The following is a 22656-nucleotide window of genomic DNA, read 5'->3' as shown; positions in this document are numbered from 1 at the left end:
AGGAGGATGTAGTTATGTAATAGATGTGCAACTTCCTCCACCGGGGCCTTTTCTTGGGGCCTGGAGTCAGCCGAGGCCCAGAATACCTGAGTGGCTGGAGGTTGCGGCCTAGGGCACGCTGGGGTCACGGTGCTTGGTATGGGGACCGGAGGACTGTCCTACAGCCTGGCAGGTCTCCAGCAGGTGGTGTGTGCAAGAAATATGGAGGGAGAGGCTGATGTACTGGTTCTCCCTGGCGCAACCCCTAGGTGTCTGTAAGATAGGTCCCTGGGTAATGGATGGGGAGCCCGTGGTGGTGACAGGCGTATCCAGGGATCAGACGGAGGCAACGTTGTTCAAATAAACGCACGGTTCTTTATTGAACAACAGCAGGCAATGGGCCAAAGCGGTCAACAGATTCTGCTACTGGAGTGGTCATGGAGAGGGGTCATCAGGAATAGTGCATCAGCCTGGTAGTAGATGCAGGCTGGGATGGAGCTGTTTCCAAACTGTGGAAGCTGCAGCTCTGAGTCTCCTGACCAATGTCCTGGGATTGGTTTCTGCGTCAGCACTTAAGGTGTACTGTGCACTGACTTTCTGTTCACTCAGACCATGTGCTAAGAGACCTGTGCTCCCAGTGGTTTTATACCCCCTCCCCCCCCCCTGGTCAGGTGGTAGCACCTCTCCAATCACACTCCAGTGTACAATACAGCTACAAAATTGGATAACATCTTACACCCATTTAACTATTGCCTGTCCAGGCAGAGGCTACAGCTGCAGATTACCTGAGATCTCCCTGCATTATCCCTTGGGTGAGTTGTGCAGGCACCAGATGGATCCTGACAGGTAGAGGGCCTTATTTCCAACTGCCCCCTTGCCTATACGTTGGCAGGGGTGTTGCATACCCCCTAGGTAATTGAAAGTGCCACGGCTCGGATATGGACCAGATGGGAAGGAAAACTAAAGCTGGCCAGCAGCATGTGGCCTCCAGATGGTCCATGCACATTACAGCATGCAGAAGGTGAAATGCACTGTAGGGTAAGTGCAGGCTATGTACAATGTGGGGAGCCAAACCGCCCCCAGGGTCCTGGCTACACTCACCGGGGGTTGATGCCGGACTGGTTATATGAAAATGAGGACCGTACACTTGGTAGCTCCCGCCCTTAAACCAACTGTTTGCTAAGGGAAAGCTGTCATGTCCTGTAATCCACTCCTTGCACCAAGGCCTGAAAATATGTCCGAAGACGCGTCACCGAGGTGGCATCATCATAAACATATATGGTGCGTATATTACATATGGTATACCTGCCGTCTGACGGTCTAGGCACGGTCTAGGTGTCACTATTTAAACACCCCCGGTCCCCTAAAGACCCGCGGTTTACAGAGGCCACATAATTACTGAGCTCAGGTTTTAGGCGTAAGCCTGCGGTCAGGATTTGGCAAAAAGATGGTCCGATACAGTCGGCTACATACCTGCAAAGCCTAAAGAGAGAGGTTAAATACAAACGGGCTTCTAGTATTAATACAATGATCACATTGGCTCTAACAGTCCAGTGGCTACTCAGCTTAAATGTTACGTAACGTTACTGTAAGCAGCATGGCTACTCTGGGTAGCAGGATAGCAACGTCCATTGCCTAGAAAGAAAGGCAGTAAGTGCAAATGTAATAATAACTTTCCCTTGGAGTAACCGACCCAAAGTGTCTCAGAGCTCCTGTGGGTCCATTCTCTGGGCACAGTCCTAGATGTAGGAAAACGGAAAGCAAAAACCACAAAGGGTCTCCTCTTCAGATGAGGGACATTGATGAGGGAGCTCTGCGTCAGCAGACATGGGTGCTATCCTAGCACAACTGGGGGGAAAGTTAAAGGATAGTTTCTGACTTTGAATAAATTAGATGAGAGTCCAGGAGAGTCTCTGGCTCTATAAGGTAGGTGGGCTCATCCCAACTGGGAGAAACCAAAAAGTCATATTTACAAGGCAGAAAAGTACCTGATTGTGAGCTTCAGCCCATCAGGGTATTACGGTCTGAGTAGGAACCATAGCTGCAGGGCTGGGAGCAGGAACTGCAGCGTGGACATCATCAGCCGGAGTGGAGGCAGCAGTGTTGGGATCTGTCGCCTGGAGACTTCTGGTGGTGGAAACTGGAACTGCAGAGGTGGGTGCAGAAGCAGCAGGGATGTCATCTGGCGCATGCAGCAGGACCGCAGGTCACGGGAACAGGTGCTATAGCAGGAACGGATGATGCTGGAACACATTCGATGCAGCTGGAGGATCAACCTGTGAAACAGAAAATCTCACCACCTGGAGATTGTCCACTAGGAGGATCGACTTGGCAGGAACCTCAGGAACACCGGTGGGCTCTGGAGCTGCTGACGTGGGTCAACCAGAAGCTGAAACAGCAGGAAGGCCATCTGCAGCTGTAGGCATCTCAGCGAAGAAGGGAGGCAGGCACTTCTCTGACCGACCTCCAGTAGGTGGGGGCGCTGTAGAGCACATGATGATGGCTGCAGGAGCTTTTGTTTCTTCTTCATTGCTGATAGATAGAGTGTCATTCTCATACTGACCTGCAGCTGCTGGGGGGCGCTGCTGAGCTGGCGGTGGCAACCTCTATAGCTAGCAGGACATTGTCACCGGACAGCCTGGGCCTCTTGGCAGGTGGTCCTGGATACTCCACGGGCCAGTCAGTGATAGCTACTGGAGTGTTGGGCTCCTTTGAGATCCGGGGTGGGGGAAGCCTAGGGGAATACCGGTTTCCCTGCCGCTTGGACTTGCTGCGGCAGATTCCCCAAACAAAAATGTAAACCCTCCAGAGTGTACAGAACCAGTACACCGATAGTGGAGAGGGTTCTCTGCAGGGGTGGAACCGGAGTCCCTGCCGGAGAAGATAGCGGAGGATGGTCCGCCATTCTGGATCTATCGCAAGGAAGTCCGGAAGCTGAAGAATTTCGGTGTGTGTAGAGAGTCCAAAATGGAGGCGTACCTCGATGCAGCCGGTGAGCAGCAAATGGCCTTCGGATGGGTTGCGCTGCCACAACGGTCAGAGTCTCAAAGGCCTCGAGGAACTCCGGCTCCTCATTGACAGGTGAAGGCCTCGGTCTCGCTATGATGGTGGCTGCGTCTTCACTCCACTCAGAGGTTCACTTCCTGCGCTGAGGTCGACCGTAAACTTTTGCGCCAGAGGGCAGGGCTTAAGTTCTTCCCATCAGGAGCTGTGGCGGGCTGAATTTTCTCCTGCGCTACAGGGGGGCGGAGCCTAGCCCATGCAGACTGCGGGTTCCGCCAGTGAATTTTGGTGGGATGGAAATATTGCGTAGCACAGAGGTTTGCAGCGGTTAACCCTTTCACAGTTTTTTGTAGGGATTAACCTCAAAGATGCTGGAGCAAAGCTCTACAGCACGTGGCAGCAATAAAATAACACAGCCTTTCTTGAAGATCACTTGGGCCTTAACCCGGATGGCAGCAGGGTTAGGCAGCACAGTCTTTTGTGAAAGGACAGTCTATAGTGCCAGTATAAGGCACAGAAGTAGAAATCCTGTTCGTGACGCCACATGCAACACCCTCCACCGGGGCCTAGCCTTTTTCTTGGGGCCGCCTTTTCTTGAGGCAGCCGGGGCCCAGAATAACGGAGTGGCTGGCGGTTGCGGCCTAGGCACGCTAGTGTCACGGTGCTTGGTATGGGGACCGGAGGGCTGTCCTACAGCCTGGCAGGTCTCCAGCAGGTGGTGTGTGCAAGAAATATGGAGGGAGAGGCTGATGTACTGGTTCTCCCTGGGGCAACCCCTGAGTGTCTGTAAGATAGGTCCCTGGGTAATGGATGGGGAGCCCGTGGTGGTAACAGCCGTATCCAGGGATCAGACGGAGGCAACGTTTTGAAAATCGACTCACGGTTCTCTATTGAACAGGTAAAGGGCCTAAATGGTCAACAGCAGATTCTGGTACTGGAGTGGTCCTGGAGAGCGGTCTCAGGAATAAAGCACCAGCCCGGTAGTAGATGCTGGGATAATGGAGATGGAGCTGAGTCCAAACTGTGGAAGCTGCAGATAGGTTCCTCCTTTCCTGCTGCCGGTGGGCTCCGTCACTTCGGATCAGCAGAACATTTATACCAAGTCACCGGCACCTGGAAAGTGACTGCCAGTTCCATCAGGTTTCTGGATAACGGAGGGAATTGTCCCCAATAACCTGCAGGATGGGAGAATGTTCTGGAGTCCGGATCAGTTACATTTATCTCATTTACATTATATTCTGTGATTTACAATATTTACAATGTAAGAAATCCGAGAAAATCCTCATCTCTTCCCCGTGTTCTATCATCACAGAGGGCGCAGTCACCCCCATATCATCACAGAGGACGCGGTCACCCCCATATCATCACAGAGGACGCGGTCACCCCCATATCATCACAGAGGACGCGGTCACCCCCATATCATCACAGAGGACGCAGTCACCCCCATATCATCACAGAGGACGCAGTCACCCCGATATCATCACAGAGGGCGCGGTCACCCCGATATCATCACAGAGGACGCGGTCACCCCCATATCATCACAGAGGACGCAGTCACCCCCATATCATCACAGAGGGCGCAGTCACCCCCATATCATCACAGAGGACGCGGTCACCCCGATATCATCACAGAGGACGCGGTCACCCCCATATCATCATAGAGGACGCCGTCACCCCCATATCATCACAGAGGACGCGGTCACCCCGATATCATCACAGAGGACGCGGTCACCCCCATATCATCACAGAGGACGCGGTCACCCCCATATCATCACAGAGGACGCAGTCACCCCCATATCATCACAGAGGACGCGGTCACCCCCATATCATCACAGAGGACGCGGTCACCCCCATATCATCACAGAGGACGCAGTCACCCCCATATCATCACAGAGGGCGCAGTCACCCCGATATCATCACAGAGGGCGCGGTCACCCCGATATCATCACAGAGGACGCGGTCACCCCCATATCATCACAGAGGACGCGGTCACCCCCATATAATCACAGAGGACGCGGTCACCCCCATATCATCACAGAGGACGCAGTCACCCCCATATCATCACAGAGGGCGCAGTCACCCCCATATCATCACAGAGGACGCGGTCACCCCGATATCATCACAGAGGACGCGGTCACCCCCATATCATCATAGAGGACGCGGTCACCCCCATATCATCACAGAGGGCGCAGTCACCCCGATATCATCACAGAGGACGCGGTCACCCCGATATCATCACAGAGGACGCAGTCACCCCAATGTCATCACAGAGGACGCAGTGACCCCGATATCATCACAGAGGACGCAGTGACCCCGATATCATCACAGAGGACGCAGTGACCCCGATATCATCACAGAGGGCGCAGTCACCCCGATATCATCACAGAGGACGCGGTCACCCCCATATCATCACAGAGGACGCGGTCACCCCCATATCATCACAGAGGGCGCGGTCACCCCGATATCATCACAGAGGGCGCGGTCACCCCGATATCATCACAGAGGACGCAGTGACCCCCATATCATCACAGAGGACGCGGTCACCCCCATATCATCACAGAGGACGCTGTCACCCCCATATCATCACAGAGGACGCGGTCACCCCGATATCATCACAGAGGACGCAGTCACCCCGATATCATCACAGAGGACGCAGTCACCCCAATGTCATCACAGAGGACGCAGTCACCCCGATATCATCACAGAGGACGCGGTCACCCCGATATCATCACAGAGGACGCAGTGACCCCGATATCATCACAGAGGACGCAGTGACCCCGATATCACAGAGGACGCAGTGACCCCGATATCATCACAGAGGGCGCAGTCACCCCGATATCATCACAGAGGACGCGGTCACCCCGATATCATCACAGAGGACGCAGTGACCCCGATATCATCACAGAGGGCGCAGTCCCCCCGATATCATCACAGAGGACGCGGTCACCCCGATATCATCACAGAGGACGCAGTGACCCCGATATCATCACAGAGGACGCGGTCACCCCCATATCATCACAGAGGACGCGGTCACCCCGATATCATCACAGAGGACGCGGTGACCCCGATATCATCACAGAGGACGCGGTCACCCCGATATCCTCACAGAGGACGCGGTGACCCCGATATCATCACAGAGGACACAGTGACCCCGATATCATCACAGAGGACGCGGTCACCCCGATATCATCACAGAGGACGCGGTCACCCCGATATCATCACAGAGGAAGCAGTCACCCCGATATCCTCACAGAGGACGCGGTGACCCCGATATCATCACAGAGGACGCGGTGACCCCGATATTATCACAGAGGACGCGGTGACCCCGATATCATCACAGAGGACGCGGTGACCCCGATATCATCACAGAGGACGCAGTGACCCCGATATCATCACAGAGGATGCAGTCACCCCCATATCATCACAGAGGACGCAGTCACCCCGATATCATCACAGAGGACGCAGTGACCCCGATATCACAGAGGACGCAGTGACCCCGATATCATCACAGAGGGCGCAGTCACCCCGATATCATCACAGAGGACGCGGTCACCCCGATATCATCACAGAGGACGCAGTGACCCCGATATCATCACAGAGGGCGCAGTCACCCCGATATCATCACAGAGGACGCGGTCACCCCGATATCATCACAGAGGACGCGGTCACCCCGATATCATCACAGAGGACGCAGTGACCCCGATATCATCACAGAGGGCGCAGTCACCCCGATATCATCACAGAGGACGCGGTCACCCCGATATCATCACAGAGGACGCGGTGACCCCGATATCCTCACAGAGGACGCGGTCACCCCGATATCATCACAGAGGACGCAGTGACCCCGATATCATCACAGAGGACGCAGTCACCCCGATATCATCACAGAGGACGCAGTGACCCCGATATCATCACAGAGGACGCGGTGACCCCGATATCATCACAGAGGACGCGGTGACCCCGATATCATCACAGAGGACGCGGTGACCCCGATATCATCACAGAGGACGCAGTCACCCCCATATCATCACAGAGGACGCAGTCACCCCGATATCATCACAGAGGGCGCGGTCACCCCGATATCATCACAGAGGACGCGGTCACCCCGATATCATCACAGAGGACGCAGTCACCCCCATATCATCACAGAGGGCGCAGTCACCCCGATATCATCACAGAGGACGCGGTGACCCCGATATCATCACAGAGGACGCGGTCACCCCGATATCCTCACAGAGGACGCGGTGACCCCGATATCATCACAGAGGACGCGGTCACCCCGATATCATCACAGAGGACGCGGTGACCCCGATATCATCACAGAGGACGCAGTCACCCCGATATCATCACAGAGGACGCGGTCACCCCGATATCATCACAGAGGACGCAGTCACCCCGATATCATCACAGAGGACGCAGTCACCCCGATATCATCACAGAGGACGCAGTCTCCCCGATATCATCACAGAGGACGCGGTGACCCCGATATCATCACAGAGGACGCGGTCACCCCGATATCATCACAGAGGATGCGGTCACCCCGATATCATCACAGAGGACGCGGTCACCCCGATATCATCACAGAGGACGCAGTCACCCCGATATCATCACAGAGGACGCGGTGACCCCGATATCATCACAGAGGACGCAGTGACCCCGATATCATCACAGAGGACACAGTCACCCCGATATCATCACAGAGGACGCAGTCACCCCGATATCACAGAGGACGCAGTGACCCCGATATCATCACAGAGGACGCAGTCACCCCGATATCATCACAGAGGACGCAGTCACCCCGATATCACAGAGGACGCAGTGACCCCGATATCATCACAGAGGACGCGGTCACCCCGATATCATCACAGAGGACGCGGTCACCCCGATATCATCACAGAGGACGCAGTGACCCCGATATCATCACAGAGGGCGCAGTTACCCCGATATCATCACAGAGGACGCAGTCACCCCGATATCACAGAGGACGCAGTGACCCCGATATCATCACAGAGGACGCAGTCACCCCGATATCATCACAGAGGACGCAGTCACCCCGATATCACAGAGGACGCAGTGACCCCGATATCATCACAGAGGACGCAGTCACCCCGATATCATCAGAGAGGACGCAGTGACCCCGATATCATCACAGAGGACGCAGTCACCCCCATATCATCACAGAGGACGCGGTCACCCCCATATCATCACAGAGGACGCAGTGACCCCGATATCATCACAGAGGACGCAGTGACCCCGATATCATCACAGAGGGCGCAGTCACCCCGATATCATCACAGAGGACGCAGTGACCCCGATATCATCACAGAGGACGCAGTGACCCCGATATCATCACAGAGGACGCGGTCACCCCGATATCATCAGAGAGGACGCAGTGACCCCGATATCATCACAGAGGACGCAGTGACCCCGATATCATCACAGAGGACGCAGTCACCCCGATATCATCACAGAGGACGCAGTCACCCCGATATCATCACAGAGGACGCAGTCAACCCCATATCATCACAGAGGACGCAGTCACCCCGATATCATCACAGAGGACGCGGTCACCCCGATATCATCAGAGAGGACGCAGTGACCCCGATATCATCACAGAGGACGCGGTCACCCCGATATCATCACAGAGGACGCAGTGACCCCGATATCATCACAGAGGACGCGGTCATCCCCATATCATCACAGAGGACGCGGTCACCCCGATATCATCACAGAGGACGCGGTCATCCCCATATCATCACAGAGGACGCAGTCACTCCGATATCATCACAGAGGACGCGGTCACCCCGATATCATCACAGAGGACGCAGTGACCCCGATATCATCACAGAGGACGCGGTCACCCCGATATCATCACAGAGGACGCGGTCACCCCGATATCATCACAGAGGACGCGGTCACCCCCATATCATCACAGAGGACGCGGTCACCCCGATATCATCACAGAGGACGCGGTCACCCCGATATCATCACAGAGGACGCAGTCACCCCGATATTGTGTGTCCTGTGATCTCCGGTGTCTGTATATACATACATGTATAACTCGCTGTATGTATTGTACGTGCCTGTAGTGTATGAGCAGTGACGCCGCGCCGTATATTATAGTCGTCTTTCCGGGTCGTTTCTGTTTTTAGCTTCTTATCTGATCATCCAAAGATCAGTATTATTAGAGAGGAGATAATCACACGTGAGGTGTGGAGTATTATATCTTATATCGCTCCACCTGCCACGTACACAGACTTTGATCTTTATTACCTTATATGCACCTAAAATAGGATTAGGATCCCCCTATTCTTCACACAGGTCCCCCCAACAATCAGGTGACTACACAGCATCACACGCCCCTGCAGCCCCCCTGCCAGGACATCCGAAGACTGTGACCTGGAGTGGGGGGTGGTCAGACCCCATTGCGGTACCCCAGGTCCGGTTTGTACAGCTGCCCCAATGTGACCATCGAGTGCAGTATATATCAGCGGTGCTACTGCCAAAGTATTTGCCCCATCATAGCAGATCCCTGCCCCCTATCCCACCTGCACCCTGTCCGCATCCCGACCCTGCTCATAATGTTAGTGATGTGACCACTGAAGTGTAAGGAATAAGTACTTAGTAGCAGTTGCTGACGATTTCCGATGTGCGGCGCATATAGAAAGGGTTTTTGGCGCACACGACCGGATTTTGGCGCATCGGTGCCGGCTATCACGTGACACAAATCGGGGGGCGGGCGACGGATGATCTGACGGATCTGAAGTTATAGGGCGCTGGACCACAATAGGTATAAAACCATCCATGACAAGCTGTGTGCAATGTCTGCCACTAGGGGGCGCCCTTCTCAATGTCATGGCAGGGCAGATAAGAGTCGGTATCAGCTGCAGGGCAGGGGCGCAGTCTTGTGATTGTCACCGCTTCCACAAGGTCACGTTACTGTATTTGTTGTCTGAACACCCGGCAACCTGCGTCTCCCCACACCTGATATTAGACACGTATACACACCTGCAGGGCGGCTGCCTGCACCGGGGATGGATCAGGTGTCCGCAGCCTCATCACGTCTAATGTGTACGGGCCCCAAAATGAAGGAACACAGAATCATTGAGCCCCATAGGATAACACATAGCATTGGTGTACCCCAAAGATTCACTGCATTACCAGGGCTCATCATTCACTGTCCTCCTCCTCCAGACTCCTCTGTCCTCCTCCTCCAGACTCCTCTGTCCTCCTCCTCCAGACTCCTCTGTCCTCCTCCTCCTCCAGACTCCTCTGTCCTCCTCCTCCAGACTCCTCTGTCCTCCTCCTCCAGACTCCTCTGTCCTCTTCCTCCAGTCTCCTCTGTCCTCCTCCTCCAGACTCCTCTGTCCTCCTCCTCCAGACTCCTCTGTCCTCCTCCTCCTCCAGACTCCTCTGTCCTCCTCCTCCAGACTCCTCTGTCCTCCTCCTCCAGACCCCTCTGTCCTCCTCCTCCAGACTCCTCTGTCCTCCTCCTCCTCCAGACTCCTCTGTCCTCCTCCTCCTCCAGACTCCTCTGTCCTCCTCCTCCAGACTCCTCTGTCCTCCTCCTCCTCCAGAATCCTCTGTCCTCTTCCTCCTCCAGACTCCTCTGTCCTCCTCCTCCTCCAGACTCCTCTGTCCTCCTCCTCCAGACTCCTCTGTCCTCCTCCTCCTCCAGACTCCTCTGTCCTCTTCCTCCTCCAGTCTCCTATGTCCTCCTCCTCCAGAATCCTCTGTCCTCCTCCTCCCCCAGACTCCTCCGTCCTCCTCCTCCCCCAGACTCCTCTGTCCTCCTCCTCCAGACTCCTCTGTCCTCCTCCTCCTCCAGACTCCTCTGTCCTCCTCCTCCTCCAGACTCCTCTGTCCTCCTCCAGACTCCTCTGTCCTCCTCCAGACCCCTCTGTCCTCCTCCTCCTCCTCCAGACTCCTCTGTCCTCCTCCTCCTCCAGACTCCTCTGTCCTCCTCATCCTCCAGACTCCTCTGTCCTCCTCCTCCAGACTCCTCTGTCCTCCTCCTCCTCCATACTCCTCTGTCCTCTTCCTCCTCCAGTCTCCTATGTCCTCCTCCTCCAGACTCCTCTGTCCTCCTCCTCCTCCTCTAGACTCCTCCGTCCTCCTCCTCCTCTAGACTCCTCTGTCCTCCTCCTCCAGACTCCTCTGTCCTCCTCCTCCTCCAGACTCCTCTGTCCTCCTCCTCCTCCAGACTCCTCTGTCCTCCTCCAGACCCCTCTGTCCTCCTCCTCCTCCTCCAGACTCCTCTGTCCTCCTCCTCCTCCAGACTCCTCTGTCCTCCTCCTCCAGACTCCTCTGTCCTCCTCCTCCAGACTCCTCTGTCCTCCTCCTCCAGACCCCTCTGTCCTCCTCCAGAATCCTCTGTCCTCCTCCTCCCCCAGACTCCTCCGTCCTCCTCCTCCCCCAGACTCCTCTGTCCTCCTCCTCCAGACTCCTCTGTCCTCCTCCTCCTCCAGACTCCTCTGTCCTCCTCCTCCTCCAGACTCCTCTGTCCTCCTCCTCCAGACTCCTCTGTCCTCCTTCTCCTCCAGACTCCTCTGTCCTCCTCCTCCTCCAGACTCCTCTGTCCTCCTCCTCCTCCTCCAGACTCCTCTGTCCTCCTCCTCCTGCAGACCCCTCTGTCCTCCTCCTCCTCCTCCAGACTCCTCTGTCCTCCTCCTCCTCCAGACTCCTCTGTCCTCCTCCTCCTCCAGAATCCTCTGTCCTCCTCCTCCAGACTCCTCTGTCCTCCTCCTCCAGACTCCTCTGTCCTCCTCCTCCAGACCCCTCCGTCCTCCTCCAGACCCCTCTGTCCTCCTCCTCCAGACTCCTCTGTCCTCCTCCTCCAGACCCCTCTGTCCTCCTCCTCCAGACTCTTCTGTCCCCCTCCTCCTCCAGACTCCTCTGTCCTCCTCCTCCTCCAGACTCCTCTGTCCTCCTCCTCCTCCAGACTCCTCTGTCCTCCTCCTCCTCCAGACCCCTCTGTCCTCCTCCTCCTCCAGACTCCTCTGTCCTCCTCCCCCAGACTCCTCTGTCCTCCTCCTCCAGACTCTTCTGTCCCCCTCCTCCTCCAGACTCCTCTGTCCCCCTCCTCCTCCAGACTCCTCTGTCCTCCTCCAGACTCCTCTGTCCTCCTCCTCCTCCAGACTCCTCTGTCCTCCTCCTCCTCCAGACCCCTCTGTCCTCCTCCTCCTCCAGACTCCTCTGTCCTCCTCCAGACTCCTCTGTCCTCCTCCTCCTACAGACTCCTCTGTCCTCCTCCAGACCCCTCTGTCCTCCTCCTCCTCCAGACTCCTCTGTCCTCCTCCTCCTCCAGACTCCTCTGTCCTCCTCCTCCTCCTCCAGACTCCTCTGTCCTCCTCCAGACTCCTCTGTCCTCCTCCTCCTACAGACTCCTCTGTCCTCCTCCTCCTCCAGACTCCTCTGTCCTCCTCCTCCTCCAGACTCCTCTCTCCTCCTCCTCCTCCAGACTCCTCTGTCCTCCTCCTCCTCCAGACTCCTCTGTCCTCCTCCTCCAGACTCCTCTGTCTTCCTCCTCCTCCAGACTCCTCTGTCCTCCTCCTCCTCCAGACTCCTCTGTCCTCCTGCAGACCCCTCTGTCCTCCTCCTCCTCCTCCAGACTCCTCTGTCCTCCTCCTCCTCCAGACTCCTCTGTCCTCCTCCTCCTCCAGACTCCTCTGTCCTCCTCCTCCAGACTCCTCTGTCCTCCTCCTCCAGACTCCTCTGTCCTCCTCCTCCAGACCCCTCCGTCCTCCTCCAGACCCCTCTGTCCTCCTCCTCCAGACTCCTCTGTCCTCCTCCAGACCCCTCTGTCCTCCTCCTCCTCCAGACCCCTCTGTCCTCCTCCTCCAGACTCTTCTGTCCCCCTCCTCCTCCAGACTCTTCTGTCCCCCTCCTCCTCCAGACTCCTCTGTCCTCCTCCTCCTCCAGACTCCTCTGTCCTCCTCCTCCTCCAGACCCCTCTTTCCTCCTCCTCCTCCAGACTCCTCTGTCCTCCTCCCCCAGACTCCTCTGTCCTCCTCCTCCAGACTCTTCTGTCCCCCTCCTCCTCCAGACTCCTCTGTCCCCCTCCTCCTCCAGACTCCTCTGTCCTCCTCCTCCTCCAGACTCCTCTGTCCTCCTCCTCCTCCAGACTCCTCTGTCCTCCTCCTCCTCCAGACCCCTCTGTCCTCCTCCTCCTCCAGACTCCTCTGTCCTCCTCCAGACTCCTCTGTCCTCCTCCTCCTACAGACTCCTCTGTCCTCCTCCAGACCCCTCTGTCCTCCTCCTCCTCCAGACTCCTCTGTCCTCCTCCTCCTCCAGACTCCTCTGTCCTCCTCCTCCTCCAGACTCCTCTGTCCTCCTCCAGACTCCTCTGTCCTCCTCCTCCTACAGACTCCTCTGTCCTCCTCCTCCTCCAGACTCCTCTGTCCTCCTCCTCCTCCAGACTCCTCTCTCCTCCTCCTCCTCCAGACTCCTCTGTCCTCCTCCTCCTCCAGACTCCTCTGTCCTCCTCCTCCAGACTCCTCTGTCTTCCTCCTCCTCCAGACTCCTCTGTCTTCCTCCTCCTCCAGACTCCTCTGTCCTCCTCCTCCTCCAGACTCCTCTATCCTCCTCCTCCAGACTCCTCTGTCCTCCTCCTCCTACAGACTCCTCTGTCCTCCTCCTCCTCCAGACCCCTCTGTCCTCCTCCAGACTCCTTTGTTCCATGTTTCTCATATCCTGTATATATATATATATAATACACATTTATACAGGCATATAAAATATATAGCACACAAACACACAACGTACACATGCGCATACAGCGTAAACACACAACGTACACATGCGCATACAGCCACAGCAGACCTTGTGTGCCAGTGTCTCAGTCTCCCCAATCACAATGGCACGTTTGTGATGGACACATCACTAGAATGGGTATGGAGGAGACTGAGACACAAGCTGCAGCTGCCCTCCTTATTATAGAGGCATTCCTGGTGCCAGTGTGTGCAGAGCTTGGTCTTGGTGCTGCATCCGTTCTCCTGAGCACTGCCAGATTCTTGTGACCTCCTCAGACACCTGCCCTACACAATCCTCACTCCAGACTCTTCTGTCCTCTTCCAGACCCCTCTATCCTCCTTCATACTACCCCGTCCTCCACTAGATCCTTCTTTCCCCCATCCAGACTCCTCTGTCCCCCACAAACCTGAATTCCCTCCTCCAGAAACCTCTTCCATCAGGAGGAGGAGGACAGAGGAGTCTGGAGGAGGACAGAGGAGTCTGGAGGAGGAGGAGGAGTCTGGAGGAGGAGGACAGAAGAGTCTGGAGGAGGAGGAGGACAGAGGAGTCTGGGGGGAGGAGGAGGACAGAGGAGTCTGGAGGAGGAGGACAGAGTAGTCTGGAGGAGGAGGACAGAGGAGTCTGGAGGAGGAGGACAGAGGGGCATGGAGGAGGACAGAAGAGTCTGGAGGAGGAGGAGGACAGAGGAGTCTGGGGGGAGGAGGAGGACAGAGGAGTCTGGAGGAGGAGGACAGAGTAGTCTGGAGGAGGACAGAGGAGTCTGGAGGAGGAGGAGGACAGAGGAGTCTGGAGGAGGAGGAGGAGGACAGAAGAGTCTGGAGGAGGAGGAGGACAGAAGAGTCTGGAGGAGGAGGAGGACAGAAGAGTCTGGAGGAGGACAGAAGAGTCTGGAGGAGGAGGAGGACAGAGGGGCCTGGAGGAGGACAGAGGAGTCTGGAGGAGGAGGACAGAGGAGTCTGGAGGAGGAGGAGGACAGAAGAGTCTGGAGGAGGAGGAGGACAGAGGAGTCTGGAGGAGGAGGAGGACAGAGGGGCCTGGAGGAGGACAGAGGAGTCTGGAGGAGGAGGAGGACAGAGGGGTCTGGAGGAGGACAGAGGGGCCTGGAGGAGGACAGAGGGGTCTGGAGGAGGACAGAGGAGTCTGGAGGAGGAGGAGGACAGAGGGGTCTGGAGGAGGAGGACAGAGGAGTCTGGAGGAGGAGGAGGAGGAGGACAGAAGAGTCTGGAGGAGGAGGAGGAGTCTGGAGGAGGAGGAGGAGGATAGAGGAGTCTGGAGGAGGAGGACAGAGGAGTCTGGAGGAGGAGGAGGACAGAGGAGTCTGGAGGAGGAGGAGGACAGAGGAGTCTGGAGGAGGAGGAGGACAGAGGAGTCTGGAGGAGGAGGACAGAGGAGTCTGGAGGAGGAGGACAGAGGAGTCTGGAGGAGGAGGAGGACAGAGGAGTCTGGAGGAGGAGGACAGAGGAGTCTGGAGGAGGAGGACAGAGGAGTCTGGAGGAGGACAGAGGAGTCTGGAGGAGGAGGAGGACAGAGGAGTCTGGAGGAGGAGGACAGAGGAGTCTGGGGGAGGAGGACAGAGGGGTCTGGAGGAGGAGGAGGACAGAGGAGTCTGGAGGAGGAGGAGGACAGAGGAGTCTGGAGGAGGAGGAGGACAGAGGAGTCTGGGGGAGGAGGAGGACAGAGGAGTCTGGAGGAGGAGGAGGAGGACAGAGGAGACTGGAGGAGGAGGAGGACAGAGGAGACTGGAGGAGGAGGAGGACAGAGGAGACTGGAGGAGGAGGAGGAGGACCCCATTGCGGCCCCTTTTACTTATAATTATATATTGTAATCACGTCCAGAAACCTGATGCCCCCTGCAGTGCTGGGAATGGGGGGCATTGGGTTCCTGCTCCCCCTCCTTTATTATCACTGCCGGGGGGGGGGGGGGGGGCATGTGGCTTCTCGCACATTTTCCGTATAACGATCAGAGTCTGCGATTGCAGTGAAGTTTCCTCGGAGCGAGTCGCGCTGGTCACGGGGGCGGCTGTCAGCGATGACTCCTCTGGGCATCACTCTCTTCCTCTTTCCTGGTGATGAAGGTCTCTGCCGATTATTGCTGACTGTTTCCTCCTCTGGGACACGTGTGATTCACGGCTGTGAGCTGCACAATCCCAGGAATCCCGAGATTATTCTGTAACCAGGGGATGATATCAGCTCGGAATGAACTCTAGAACCCTCTGGATGACTGCAGCAGGGCACGTACCAGGGAGTGTTGTCATGTGGACGCAGCGCTGCAGCATAGGAGCCTCCATGTATAGAGCAGGGAATGTGCTGCAGCAGGGCACGTACCAGGGAGTGTTGTCATGTGGACGCAGCACTGCAGGATAGGAGCCTCCATTTATAGAGCAGGGAATGTGCTGCAGCAGGGCACGTACCAGGGAGTGTTGTCATGTGGACGCAGCGCTGCAGCATAGGAGTGGAGCCTCCATGTATAGAGCAGGGAATGTGCTGCAGCAGGGCACGTACCAGGGAGTGTTGTCATGTGGACGCAGTGCTGCAGGATAGGAGTGGAGCCTCCATGTATAGAGCAGGGAATGTGCTGCAGCAGGGCACGTACCAGGGAGTGTTGTCATGTGGACGCAGCGCTGCAGGATAGGAGCCTCCATGTATAGAGCAGGGAATGTGCTGCAGCAGGGCACGTACCAGGGAGTGTTGTCATGTGGACGCAGCGCTGCAGGAGATGAGTGGAGCCTCCATGTATATGCAAAATCCCCTATCGGGGCCTAGCCCTTGAGGTGAGGCCTGGAGTCAGCCGGGGCCCGCTGTACCGGAGTGGCTGGCGGTTGCGGCCTAAGCACGCTATTGTCACGGTGCTTGGTACGGGGGAACCGGAGGGCTGTCCTACAGCCTGGCAGGTCTCCAGCAGGGTGGTGTTGGCAAGAAAAGATGAGGGAGAGGCTGCTAGAGCGGGTCTCCCTGGGGCAACCCCTTAATGTCCCGAGTGTGAGTCTCTGGGTGATGGACAGGGTGCCAGTGATGAAGGCAGCCGTATTAGCAGGGACCAGACGGAGACAGAAGTTGAAGAAAACAACTTACAGTTCTTTATTTGAACCGCAGGAACCGCAGCAAACGTGCCTTTAACAGGTAGATGGAGTGCTGAGATGTGAGTTGGAGGGAGCCTCAGGAGATAGTTCACCAGCCTGGATGTAGAGGGCAGGCTGGGAGGCAGCTGTGTCCTGGTAGGAAGCTTCAGCTTGTCCTGTAGGGCTTCAGGTATCACCTTTAAAGGTAAGATGATACCCCTTTCCTCACTACACTAACTCTAGTCTGATGCTCCACTCTTCAGAGGCAGGGGCTAGGCTCTTCCTGCTCTGGTATGGGCTAGACAGAGATTACTCACTCACTCACTGATTCTCCTAGGATTCCACACTAGAATAATCATCCAGAACATTCCTGGCCAGGGGGTTTTATTACCTCCCTTTGGTCAGGTGGTGGCTGCTCCTCCAATCACATCTCAGCTTACAGAGCACAGGATGTAACACATATCATTGGACAACAGCATCTTGCATCATACAAAATACTTAACCTCTGCCTTGCCAGGCAGGATTCACCACTGCAATACCCCTATGTCCTATCAGGAACATGTAGTGTAATGGGATTACATGCAGGTGGGACGTATTCGCAAACCCTCCCTCGCCATTGCATCGGCGAGGGTGTTGCATACCCCGGGGGCAATTGAAAGAGCCGCCCTCGGCTCGACTATAGATGTTTTGGGGCACAGAGGGGCTAAGGGCACTTCTAGGAAGTGCAGGCTATGTGAGGTGTAGGGACAAACCGCCCATGGTCCTGGAGACAGGCACCTGGGTTGGTGTCGGACTAAGACAAAACATGTAAGTGCTTGACAGTTGGTCGCTGACGCCATTAAACCGAACTGTACAGTAGGAAAGGTGTGGTGTCATGTCCTGTAATCCACTCCTTGCACCAAGGCCTGTATATTTGTTTTATCAACGCTTCTTCCCTGGCGGCAATTATATAGTGTGTATATCTGCATTGCGTTAGCATATGTGACACGAGTACCTCCTGACTGGTATCCTTACCCATGTATGGGTGGCATCCAGGTGCTAGCTCTGTAACACCCCCGGTCCCCGTAGGACCCGCAGTTTACGGACTACCCCCATGTGCAAACCTCAGTTTGAGGGATCAGGTAGCGGTCAGTGTTTTAAAATAGACGGTCCGACACAGCCACACTACAACCTGAAAAGCCTATGAAAGGGTTAATGCAGACTACTGGCATATATGACAGTGTGCAACAGGTTAATTCACATTGGCTTAGCAGCCCAATGGGTACACATCTTATAACATAACGTTACAGAGGTGGATAGGCTACTCAGGGTAGCACGGTAGCAAATGTCTCTTTTCCTGCAAAGAAAAGGCATAAAAAGTGCAAGCAGAATGTCCATACCTAAAAAGGAAGGCATTAAGTGCAATATAATAATCAATAGCCACTTTTCCCTTGTAGTATCTGGCAAAAGTCTCACAGAAGGTCTCTAATGACAAAGTCCATTTTCTGGGTACAGCCCTTGATGTGGGGAAAAGTGCACTGAGAAGCAAAGGGTCTCCTCTATATGCAGAGGGACAGGGTCCTTTGAAGAAATCTCTGCTGTGGCAGAGGAAGGGTGCTATCATAGCACAGGCCAATAATCAGTTCAAGGTATGTCTCTTGACTGAGATAAATAAGGGTGAGAGTCTCAGGACAGTCTCTGGCTCTTTGGGGTAAGGACAGAAATATACAATATGTACAGTACCTGAAGTGGGCTACAGCCCTTCAGGGGTTAGTCTGCATCTTCTTCGGTGGTAAGTACTTCGGTGTCAGAAAAGCGTACCTGCCTCCTGCTTCTGCGTGTCACCAGCTGGTACTCCTGCAGGTACGCAGGAGCTTTACCTTTTGTCTCCCTTTGAGACCTCCGAAGTTCCAGCCTGGAGAAGATAACAATCTCCTCATCGTCCTCCTCTGATTCAGGCGCTGGAGTCGGAGTCTCAGCTGGCTCTGATGTTTCAGGAGTTGCAGACAGTGGAGCCGGATCATCCTCCACAGGCAGCAGTATTGGAGACTGCGGTGGGGATGATGGTCTCTCCGAGGTACCTCTTACTGGAGTGGAAACAAAACAGAATTGAGGCACAGTCACAAGTTCCAAGAAACTGGGGGTAGGTGAACACAAGGAGGTCTGTAAGTTGGGGGTCGAGGTGAGAGGTGTGGACATAGGGGCAAAAGGACGAAGACATCTCTTCAGCCGGTTCCTATGTACCCGGAGTGGTGGACGGTCTCCTCTTGAAATCTCGTAGACTTCAGGGGAGAGACTGTCCCTAACTAGGTATGGCTCACGCTCCCAACGCCCATCTAGCTTACTGGTAGGATGGTTGTTGCGCAGCCACACTTGATCTCCTGGGGCAAAAGGCTCAGCACAGGCATTACGATCGAAGTCCCTTTTTTGTTTCTCTTGGGCCTCTTCCAACCGCAGATCCACAACTTCTCTGGCATCCGCCAGGCGCCTCTGGTGTTCGTGAACCCAGTCAGTCTGGGGGAGTAAAGACTGGGAATCAGGGGACTCCATGTCCCAGGTCATATCAGCAGGGAGATGGCCGTGTCTCCCGAACATCAGATAATACGGGGTGTATCCTGTGGAGCAATGAGTGGTATTGTTGTACAGGTACACTAATTCGGGCAACAGTTTTGGCCAGTCAGCCCTTTTTGCAGGGGTCAGAGTCCTCAGCATATTGATTAGAGTCTGATTCATCTTTTCACAAAGCCCGTTGCCTTGGGGATGATAGGCTGTGGTCCTCAGCTTCTTGCAGCCATAAAGAGTGCACAGCTCCTGGAAGACTTGGGACTCAAATGCTGTTCCTTGGTCTGTAAGGATCTGGTCCGGACAGCCATAGGGGAGGATGAAGCTCTTCCACAGGGCCGCTGCGGTAGTCCTTGCAGACAGATCTCTGACAGGTACTGCAACCACAAATTTGGTATAGTGGTCGATGATCGTAAGAGCATAACTGTGACCGGATCTGCTGGGCTCCAACTTCACGTGGTCCAATGCCAGGATCTCTAAAGGACGTTGGGTCACAATGGGATGTAGAGGGGCCCTTTGATTGTGTCGCTCTCCTCGAGCGATGGCGCAGGCTGGGCATTCTCGACACCAGGCTTCAATGTCGGACTTCATGTTGACCCAGAAGAATCTCCTTCGGAGGGTGGCTTCAGTCTTCTGAGCGCCAAAGTGTCCGGACTGGTCATGGTACATTTCCAGTACTATCTTGGCGTCCCTCCTGGGAATCACAATCTGGTATAGCCGGTCATAAGTGATAGGGTCCAGAGTTCTTCTCTTTAGCAGACCCTGGTGCATGCTCAGAGTCTTTCTCTGGCGCCACAATTGAGACAGTTCTCCATCAGCTCTTCTGCGCCGGATTCTTTCAGGCACTCGCCCACTAGAGAGATAGTCCATTACTTCTCCTATGGCACGGCTATCAGCCTGAAGACTCATCCAGAGGTCCTTTTCCGCAGGGGGCTCTGACTCTTCTTGGGGAGTAGCTGGCGCTGCCTCTGTCGGTAGGGAGTAAACTCTCTGGGCATCTTGACGCACAAACCGGGCATAGAATGCTGGCATCTCGACATCTTCCCACTGAGCATCCGTGGAGGGTCCCTCCCACTGGTCAGGGAGACGGGACAGAGCGTCGGCGTTGTCATTGGTCTTACCAGCCCGGTACTTGATGGTAAAGCTGAAATTGGCAAGTCTGGAGGCCCACCGTTGTTCCAGTGCTCCAAGACGTGCGGTGTTCAGATGCGCCAACGGATTATTGTCTGTGAAGACAGTGAAAGATGATGCAGCTAGGTAGTCCTTGAACTTTTCGGTCACAGCCCAGACTAACGCCAGAAACTCCAACTTGAAGGAACTGTAGTTCTGGTCGTTTTGCTCCGGTTCTCGGAGGGAACGGCTGGCGTAGGCTATGACCCTTTCAGTTCCGTTTTGGAGCTGGGATAATACCGCCCCTAGACCTTGCTTGCTGGCATCAGTGTATAGGGTGAAAGGCAGACTGTAGTCTGGATATCCCAACACCGGAGGTTCAGTCAGCCGTTGCTTGAGCATCTGGAAGGCAGCTTCTCGTTCGGCCGTCCACTCAATGGATACTCGGGAACGTTGGCTCTCTTTTGGCAGGCCCCTTAGGAGCTCTTGCAGGGGAGCCGCCAGCTGGGCAAACTTCGGGATGAAACGCCTGTAATAACTGGCAAATCCCAGGAAGCTTTTGATGTCCCGTACGGTTGATGGGGTAGGCCAGTCGTGGACAGCTGCAATCTTCTCTGGATCTGGCTCAATTCCATGAGCGCTCACCACATGTCCCAGGTACTTGACACTAGGTTGTAGCAGGTGGCACTTGGATGGCTTGACCTTCAACCCATGTTGGGTCAGGATTTGGAAGACTTCAGCCAGATGGTGGAGGTGGTCTTCATAAGTCTTGGAGTAGATGATAATGTCGTCCAAATATAGCAGGACGGTCTCGAAGTTGCGATGACCCAAACATCTCTCCATCAGCCGTTGAAATGTGCCTGGGGCGTTGCATAGCCCAAACGGCATGTTGTTGAACTCGAACAAGCCCATTGGGGTGGTGAAAGCCGTCTTCTCTCTGTCTTCCGGTGCCATGGCCACTTGCCAGTAGCCACTGGTCAGGTCCAGGGTAGAGAAGTAGGCAGCTGACCCTAGGGCTGCGAGGGATTCCTCGATTCGAGGCAGAGGATAGGCGTCCTTGTGGGTGATATTGTTGATCTTCCTATAGTCAACACAGAATCGAAGGGTTCCATCCTTCTTCTTCACAAGGACCAGCGGGGCAGCCCATGGGCTGCGACTCTCCCGGATAACGTTGGCTGTCTTCATCTCTTGTACCAGCTTCTTCACCTCTTGGTAACGGGCTGGAGGTATGGGCCGATATCGTTCCTTGATAGGAGGATGAGAGCCAGTAGGGATGGTGTGTTGGATCAGAGTAGTCTGCCCAAAATCCAGTGGGTGTTTGCTGAAGGCCTGGTGGTGCTTCATAACGACATCCAGGACACCTTGTACTTGGTCTGCAGGAGTAAAATCGTCGTCTCCAATATTGAGCTCAAGCCACCAGGATTGCTCGGCAGGCTCACCTTCAGCACTTTGCTTCAGTTCCAACTGTTGGGAGGCAGACAGAGAGGTTTCCACCAAGTCCTCAGGATGCACGCTGAAGAGAGTGGCTACGGCTTGGTACTTTCTCAGATCCACTGGGGAGTCTCCCACATTTAGTAATCGAATGGGTACTTGCCCTCGGGATACAGTGACTAGGCTCCTGGCGGCTAGAATGGGCAGGTCTTCATCAGCTGGTAGAGGTTCTACTATCGCCTGGTAGTCTTGACCTTGGACGCCCATGCAGGCTCGACACCATACTAACGTCTCAGTCAAAGGTTGAAGGCGGACAGGTTGGGGATCCTTGATCCGGGCTCTGCAGATTTCTCCATTAGGGCCAGCAAACTTCTGTTGCGCCGCTAGAACCTGCATAGTCTCCTGAATTACCTTCCGGGAACCGTTGGGCACTGTTGGCAGGGAGTCGTGGAGAGCCTTCAGCACTTCAGGGTAGCAATTGCGGAGGACATTGGTACCCAGTACCAGGGAGAAGTTACCGTTTTCGGGCACACGTGTCACCACTACGCCCTGTCTGGTTAACTCAGTGTCTCCAATGGTTAGCGTGGGCTCCCAGTAGCCGCGGATGGGTACGGGTTTTCCGTTCGTAGCAATAATGTTCAAGTAAGCCTTTGGAGGCTGGATTAAGGATGCTTTTCCTCGGCATTTCTCGAAGGCAGCACTCCGGAGGGTGGTCACTTGAGAGCCGGTATCAATTAAGGCCGGTAGGGTAACTCCATTGATGATTACATGAACCATGGGGCG

Source organism: Engystomops pustulosus, chromosome 3 (assembly GCF_040894005.1).
Source record: "Engystomops pustulosus chromosome 3, aEngPut4.maternal, whole genome shotgun sequence".
Taxonomy (NCBI): Eukaryota; Metazoa; Chordata; class Amphibia; order Anura; family Leptodactylidae; genus Engystomops; species Engystomops pustulosus.
This window is presented reverse-complemented; position numbering follows the sequence as displayed.